We start from the raw sequence: 8,534 nt of genomic DNA on the forward strand, positions 1-8,534 counted from the left end.
AGCAAAGAGGCAGGGCACAAGGATTCCTGGGAAGCAGCTTTCTCTGCCCAGGGCTGCCGCCACCACACATAGCCAGGTCCCTCTATTCTGTGAGCTTGGCGTTCCCTGGCCAGGGAGGCTGGGGCCACCTGTTTGGCCCCCCGAAGCTATTACCATAAACGTCTGGTGCCCGCCTTGCTGTGTGACCATCAACTTCAGGAGTTGGTCAGCTCCCAGAAGGGTACAGGTGGATGTGACTGTTACAATTCAGGGACTGAACTGGTTGTGTTCAATATCATCTCTCTAACCCACTCAATAAGATCCACTAGCAACAAAAACAGCCAGGGGAAAATTTAAGGGGAGGTGAGAATGGTGTCGTTAAGATGCCTGTCTCCCCGACTTGGGCACCTGGATTCCACTCCCAGCTCTGGCCCCTGACCCTAGCCTCCTGCTCATGCACTCTGGGAGCCCTGGGAGGCAGCAGGTGATGGCTCAAGTACTTGGGTCCCTGCCTCCCACATGGGAGACTCAACTTAGGTCTGGATTCCTGGCTTTAGCCCAGCCAAGCCCTGGTGGCTGCAGGCCTTTGGGGAATGAACCAGCAGGTGGGAGAGCCTCTGTGTGTGTGTGTGTGTGTGTGTGATTTTCTCCCTCTGCCTCTTAAATAAATAAGATTAAGTGGGTAACATGAGCTTGACCAGTGGACCAGTTAAAAATCGAATTGCAGTTCTCTCAAACAGCATTCGCAAATGCTAGCAGTGTCTTGCAGGTTCTTTGGTGTGCTGGGGGGGAGGGGTGGAAGGTGATCCGATGATTGTCGCCTGCCAGTCTACCCTCCCTCCACTCTGGGGGGTCTTTGTCACAGTCTCTATTTAGATTTGTAAGAAAGAGAGAGAGAGAGAGAGAGGGAGAGAGAGAGGGAGAGGGAGAAACCCACAGAGAGATCTTCCGTCTGCTGCTTTACTCCCCAAATGCCCACAACAGCCAGATCTGGGCCAGGCTAAAGCCAGGAGCCAGGAGCTGCATCTGGGTCTCCCACGTGGGCGCAGGGGCCCAACTACTTAAGGAGCCAAATACCTGCTGGCACCCAGCGAGCACATTAGCTGGAATCTGGGTAGAAAGCTGGGAGCAGCTGGGGCTCTGAACCGGCCGTCTGGTAACAGGGTGTGGGCATCCCAAGACGTGGTTTAACCCATTGCATCACAACATCCGCTCCAGGTTTTTGTTTTATAAACTTTTTAAAAAAAATTTAATCACTTTTACGTATTTGAAAGACAGAGTAATAGAGTGAGAGACAGAGATCTCCCATCGGCTGATTCAGTTCCAGTCGCCTGCAATGGGACGGGTCAGGTCCAAGCCAGGATCTGGGAACTCAATCCAGGTCCCCTACATGGGTAACAGGGACCCAGCTACTGGAGCCGTCACTGCCACCTCCCAGGATGCTCACTCGCGGGAAACGAGAATCGGGAGTGGAGCTGGGACTCAAACCCAAACTACAGCGTGGGGAACAGGCGTCCCCAGGCAGCATCTTAACCAGTGCCCGATAACCCGCCTCCCTGCAGGAGTGTTTTGGGAAGAGAGGTCACCAGGTTCTCTCTGCCAGCACAGGGGCTCAGTGCTCACCCTCTTGCTATCTGCTTAAGGAGAGGAAGACAAGTCTGTTTTAGCCACGGCAATTTAAAGGCCAGGGCCGATCTGATCACCGGCTTTGCCGTGCACCTGTAAGCCCACCCTTGCAGATTCGCTCCTTTAACACTTAGTCCTTGTTCCACTCTCTCTTAGGGGAATTTCAAAGTCCTGCTCCTACAATGGCATCAGGAACCCTCAAGGACCCAACAGCCACACTCCCCGGGCCGTCCTGTCCTGCTCGCTGCCCCTTGTCCTCCTTGTGTTGAAAATAAACAGATGTCATTCTATTCATAAACAGATTCGTATGCATCTCAAAAAGGAGAGGGCTATGGCTTAAATGTGGCCCTAAACCTCCTGCATGGGGAAACATTATCTTCCATTGTTTTAAGAGATGTATTTATTTAGTTGAAAGTTAAAGAGAGAGAGAGAGAGAGAGAGATCTTCCATCTGCTGGTTTACTCCCTAGTTGGCCACAACGGCTGGAGCTGGGCCAGGCCAAAGCCAAGAGCCTGGGACTCCATCTGGGTCTCCCACATGGGTGGCAGGGGCCCAAGCACGTGGACCACATCTGCTGCTTCCCCCAGGCACATCGGCAGGGAGCTGGATCCCACGTGGAACAATCGAGACTCAGGCCCAGTCCTCCTGTGAGATGCCGGCATCACAGGCAGTGGATTAACCTGTGCCACAATGTCCTGTGTTGATGGTGTTTGAGAGGTAGGGCACTGGGCAGGGCCCTGGGTCTGGAGGGCTCTGCCCCCATGAACACATTCGTCCATTCTGGGTTAGCGGCTCCCCGGGAGCAGCTTGGTTAGGAAGCAGTGGGCTCTGGCTCGCTGGCTCTGTGCCCTCATGCTGCACCCTGCTGTGGGGCGACACAGCAAGAAGGCCCTTGCTGGAAGCCAGCAGATGCCAGGCTGTGCCCAGCAAACCCCCGTTCTTTGTCCATTACCCAGTCACGTGCATCTCGTCACAGCCTCAGAAAGCAGGGTAAGACAAAGAGCGTGTGTTTTTGTTTTTAAAGATTTATTTATTTATTTGAAAGGCAGAGTTACAGAGTGGCTGAGGCAGAGAGAGACAGAGAGAGAGGTCTTCTATCTGCTGGTTCACTCCCCAAATGGCCGCAATGGCCAGAGCTGGGCTGATCTGAAGCCAGGGGCCAGGAGCTTCCTCTGGGTCTCCCACACAGGTGCAGGGGCCCAAGGACTTGGGCCATCTTCCACCGCTTTCCCAGGCCATGGCAGAGAGCTGGATCAGAAGTCGAGCATTTGGAACTCAAACCGGCGCCCATATGAGATGCCAGCACTGCAGGCAGTGGCTTTATCCTATGCTACAGTGCCAGCCCCAAGCATTTCTTCTTATAACACGACTCCCATACCATTATCATATACCACACACACACAGTGACATTATATAATATACTCTACAACCATAATTTACTACATAAATTTACTATAATTTCCTATATAACTATAATTTATAGAACTTATATATGGCACATGTTTTATTGCTTTCTTTTGAGTTCAGCAGTGGCCTTTGGCCAGAAACAATAAAATGTTGCTTGTTATTATTTGGCTCAAAGATCCTGTGCTTCTGAGTATGAACAGTTTTGTGCTTTTCGTAAAATGCCTTTGTTAGCTCACTTCACCAACCCCCCCCCCCCCCGCCAGGAGCCGGCGGTACGGGGAGGGGCGGGGAAGCCCAGGGCATGGGACCTGGGGCAGGAGGCTGGGTTAGCTCTCGCCTTGCCTTGTCCACTGTCCCTCCATCCCAGGAACATGTGCCAGGGCGGGGACTGAGACCATGAGTGCCCCCTGCTTCTGGTCAACCCAAATGTCTACGAGGGAAGTGATTTGTTCGAGGAAAAGGCTTGCCATCGTCCTGGCCCGGTGAGGGCAGTGGCGTGGCCGGAAGACGGGAAAGGAGGACGACCCAACAGGACACGTCAGGAAATCCACAGGTCCACGTGGCAGCATCCATGAAGGCTGCTTCCTAGTTCTCTTTGACCACAAAATCTCCAAACTTCTTCTTCTTCTTTTTTTTAAGGTTCATTTATTTGAAAGACAGAGAGAGAGAGAGAGAGAGAGAGAGAGAGCGAGCGAGCTTCCATCTGCTTGGTCACTCCCCAAATGGCCCTAACAGCCAGGGCTGGGCCAGCCCAAAGCCAGGAGCCTGGAACTTCATCCAGATCTCCCACACGGATTGGAGCACTTGGCTCACCTTCTGCTGCTTTCCCAGGAGTATTAGCAGGGAGCTGGATTGGAAGTGGAGCAGCCGGGACTTGAACTGGTGCCCCTGCAGGAATCCTTGCAGGCAGAGGTTTAACCTGCTATGCCACAGCGCCTGCCCCAAGCTCTAAACTTCTATAAAGTCTGCCACCTCCCTGGCCATGAACGAGGAGGTTGCTCCTTCCCGGCTGGTGTTACCTTTGTAGGGGATACTTGGGAATTCATCCCTGTCCCCTGGGCTGTCCTCTAAGCTGCCAGCCACGTGGGCCAAGCGTGCGCATCTCACAGGGTCACCTGTGCGCTGAGCGGGCTTCCACATCACCGAACGAGCTGGAAGCACCCCCTGCCGATGGAGGACACGGATGGTTCTTGCTACGGTGCTGGGCGTAAGAAAGCCCATGTCAGAGTCGCAGCGGCTCTGGCCCCCAGCACCCCCCCCCCCCCCGGCTCAGGGCCCCTGCCCTGGCTTTCAGGAGGCTGAGTGACACGTTGCGTGTCAGTGTGAGCTGCCTGGGAGCGTGCATCATAAGTTGCATTGTGTGCATCAGGGGCCCTGACAAGTGCTGATGGATTTGGCTTCCTTGCGGCCGGGAGCCCTGGGCGGGGACAAAGAGGAGCATTGTTCTGCGGGGCAGGCCCCTGCCTGCGAACCCACTCATTTGCCTGACGGTGGAGACAGGTGTATCACACACTCAGCGTGCCAGAGCCCAGCCAGCTGATAGAGATCTCGGCTTTGTTCCCCCGGGGACCGGGCAGGGCTGAGAGAAGCAGATGGCCTGTGGCCGCTGTCCTGCCCCTGCCAACTGGCCCCTGACTCTCCCCATCTCTTGGAGTGCTCTGCTCCTAAAAACTCGGTCTTGCTAGGAACGGGGGATGGGATTCTACTCCCGCTTCCTGCCCCTGGGAGCTCTGGGAGGGGCTGTGGGGTGCCAGGCACTGGGCACCATCACCAGGGATGGCAGCTTTGGGAGCCCAGGCCGTGAGGTCGCGCCCAGGCTGTGCTGTGTGCCGGCATCCGGAGGCGCCTCTCCCAGCCTGACCCACCCAGCCCCGGCCATTGTATGGGGCCGTGGCTTCCTTGTGCCTTGTTGTTTTAGACGCTCCAAACCCTTTTCATCTTTTTGAAATTAAATGTTTAGGGTTAATAACAGCTGCGTGCAGCTTAATAAGTCAGGCAGCCTGGTACCGTTTCTGAAGTCAGACTCGCTCTGCTCTCCTCTCTCTTTCGACTTGGAATCTGATTGCCAGGAGCTCCTCTTTTTATTTAAAAAAAAAAAGTGTTTGTAATTTTTAAAAAAAAAATTTGTAAAGGCAGAGAGAGGAGAGAGGCAGAGAGAGAGTGAGAGATTGAGAGCGTGATCCCCCATCCACTGGTACATGTCCCAAGTGCCTACAACAGCTGGGGCTGAGCCAGGCCAAAGGCAACAACCCAGAAGGCACCCACGTGGGCAACAGGGACCCCACCCCTCGAACCGTCGCCCTCGGCCTCCCGTTAGCAGGAGGCTGGAATCAGGAGCCGAGCCGGGGCTGGAACTCCAGCGCGCGGCTGCCAAGTGCAGGTATCCCAAGGGGCTCCTCTCCCGCTGTGCCAGACGTCCCCCTAGGGGCCTCTCCTCCAGTTCCAACTCCAATGTTTCTCTTGCTGCTTCCCCGTACCATGCGCCCTGTTTTGACTTTAGACGCTGCCTATCGACTTCTTGCCTTGGACGCTGGGCTTCCTGCTTAGAGTGGCTTCAACAGATAAGGGTGGATTTCCCTGGTGAGCTCCAAGCACAATGCAGCTCCTAGCTGCACTGGAGCAGTCACCCTGGGGTGTCCTCCTCTCTCCGTGCCGCAATCCTCAGCCTGTGCGTCGGCTCCACCTCCACCCTCCCTCCGTCCTAAAGGGATGACCCAGATTTTGCACGAAGCTGCCACGCGCTCGGTAGGACAGGCAGAGCACTGGCCTCCTCCAGGGGTCTACACCGCAAGACCCTGACCCAGGAAGAAGGAACACTGCACAGACAGGGAACCAGGGCCCGCAAAGGGTGCTGATCGGCCGGCCTTGGCTTCTCTCGGGCAGACACAATCAGGGGCATCCTAGGGGAAGAAGGTGGGTCTGGCGTGGTGTGAGGACGGCCCGGCTGCCCCTGGGGGGCTCTGCAGATGGAGGAAGAGGCCATGAGCCAAGGCAGACAGGTGACCCCCAGGAGCTGGGAGAAACAAGAGCAGAATTTCCCCGGAGCCTCCAGAAACCGCCCTGCCCGTGACACCTTGACCATAGCCCAGTGAGACCCGCATGGACTTCCGACCTCCAGACCTGCAAGATCACACGTTGTGCACTGGGCTAAGCCACTCTATTTACAGTCATTTGTTACAGCGGCAATAGAAGAGGGGGCTCAACAAGCTGTCTCCCAGCCTCCATGGCAGCTACAGGCGGCCAGGCTGGCCAGTGAGTGACCTGAAGCACTAGGCTGCTGAGGCTTTTTCTGAGGGAGTTTCATTGTTTCTGAGGGAGATGCTGTCTTTTTGTTTCCAGGTTGCACCCTTCTTCCTACCTGGGATGTAGATGAAAAGTGTGAGACTGAGCAGCCACGATAGCACCATAAGGCTGGAAGCATGAGGGTAGAATCTCTACACAGCACTGTGCCTTGTGGGGCAGGGTGGGGCCATTACCCCAGGCCTGGACTGCAGCCTCTGGGCTTCTTGTCTGTGAGGCAAATAAGCACCTGCTCGCTTTAGGAACCTGTTCCATGCTGCCCCGGGCTACAGCTTGACGGCTGTAAAAATCTAGGTGGACAATCGCTTTATCTTGGAATTCTGGGACTGTCGCTCCACTGCCTTCTCGGCTTGTGGGTTCCTGGTGACGCATTCCAGGCTGCTCGGATCCCCACTCCCCTGTGAAGTCTCTCTCCCTCCTCCCCTCCTCCCCTGCCCCTTCCTCTCAAGCTCTCTTGGTTCCCAAGGAGATGGGATGTCATGGGACGAGGGCTCGGTGTGGGTCTCTCTTCATGCACTGGACTGGGTCTTCGTAACCTCTTTCAATCGGGAAACTCGTGTCGTCGTCCCCATCGGGGTTGAGCCCGGCTGCCCCGGGTGGGGCAGGGGTGGGGATCCGGGAGCTCCGGCAGCCCCTGGTGCAGACTCACAGGCAGCCCTGCTGTGCCTGCGAGGTCAGAGCGCCGGCAGTGCCCGGTGCGCGTCGGCCGCCTCTGCAGACGGCTAACAGCTCTCCGTACTCGGCAGAATCAGCTGCTGGGGCTGAAGCGTCGCGGCGCAGTGGGGTTGGCCACAGCCTGCGCTGCTGGCTTCCCACGTCGGAGGACCTGCTGGAGCCCCAGCTGCTGCACGCCCCCTGCAGCTCCCCTCCACGGTGTTGGGGAGGCAACAGAAGAGGGCCCAAGTGCCCGGCCCGCCACCCACCTGAAGAACAGGAGGGAGCTCCCGGCTCCTGCTTAAGCCAGGTCAAGCCCCAGCTGTTGGGGCTGTTTGGGGAATGAACCAGTGAACCAGAGGTCGAAAGATTCTCTCTCTCTCTCTCTCTCTCTCTCTCTCTCTCTCTCTCTCTCTCTCCACACACACACTCTGTTACTCTTCCATTCCAAAAAATAAATTTTTAAAAATATTTTATTTATTTGTTTGAGAGGTGGAGTTACAGGCAGAGAGAGAGAGAGAGAGAGAGAGAGAGAGAGGTCTTCCACCTGCTGGTTCACTCCCCAATTGGCTGCAGTGGCCGGAGCTGTGCTGATCCGAAGCCAGGGGCCAGGAGCTTTTCCTGGTCTCCCACCCGGGTGCAGGGGCCCAAGGACTTGGGCCATCTTCCACTGCTTTCCCAGGCCACAGCAGAGAACTGGACGGGACGTGGAGCAGCCGGGACTTGAACCGGCGCCCATATGGGATGCCGGCACCCAGGCGGAGGATTAACCTACGACGCCACAGCACCGGCCCCCGATAAGTAAATCTTAAAAATAAAAACCCCCAAACCAGCCGCTGGCTTTCCGAATCGCCTCGTGTCCTCGCCCGTCCTTTGTCTCCCTGGCCTCGCGGGTTGTAAATTTGTCGTCGTTTCTGACCCTTACCGCGTAGACCCGGCCTCCGCGTGGCCCGGGAAGCCCTCCTGCGGTCCGGCTGCCCAGCGTCCATCCCGAGGACGACCCCCCACGCCCCCCCGGGCCCCCTCGCTCCCTGTGCGTCACGGGCAGGAACCAGAGCCCATAGTGACTGACGGCAGCCGCTACCCCGTCACGAACGCGTGGTGGGTGAGTCTGCTCCCACAGTGGTAAGGAGCTGCATGTACCGGTGCTGTCCGCTGGGGACGTAAGCGTCATTGAGGCAGAGTTGCTGCTCTAGGTAGAGCGCGAGGCTCCTGGGTGAGAGAGTTATGGGTGCTCTGTCTTGTGTGCGCCTCAGGTGCAGCCTTCGCAGAGATTACAAATCCTTAGGGATGTGAACGAATGTGCCTGGGGTCCCCCCTGAAAGTGCAGGTGGCCTGGAACTTAAGCCCGGGTCTGTGGAGCTCCACAGCTGCGCCGCTCTGCCTTCGTGGCTTTGGCTCTGTCTAGACCCAATGCTCAGTCATAACGCTCCACTTTCTGTTTCTCTATTCTGCCGGCTCTCTGCTTATTTTCGTGTTTGTCCTCATGTTGGCTCTTCAGGGTTGCAAAAAGGCTGCCACAGCTCCATGAATCACATCCCTATTTGCTGTGGGTCAAACAATGCCAC

This window comes from Lepus europaeus, chromosome 18, assembly GCF_033115175.1.
Source record: "Lepus europaeus isolate LE1 chromosome 18, mLepTim1.pri, whole genome shotgun sequence".
Taxonomy (NCBI): domain Eukaryota; kingdom Metazoa; phylum Chordata; class Mammalia; order Lagomorpha; family Leporidae; genus Lepus; species Lepus europaeus.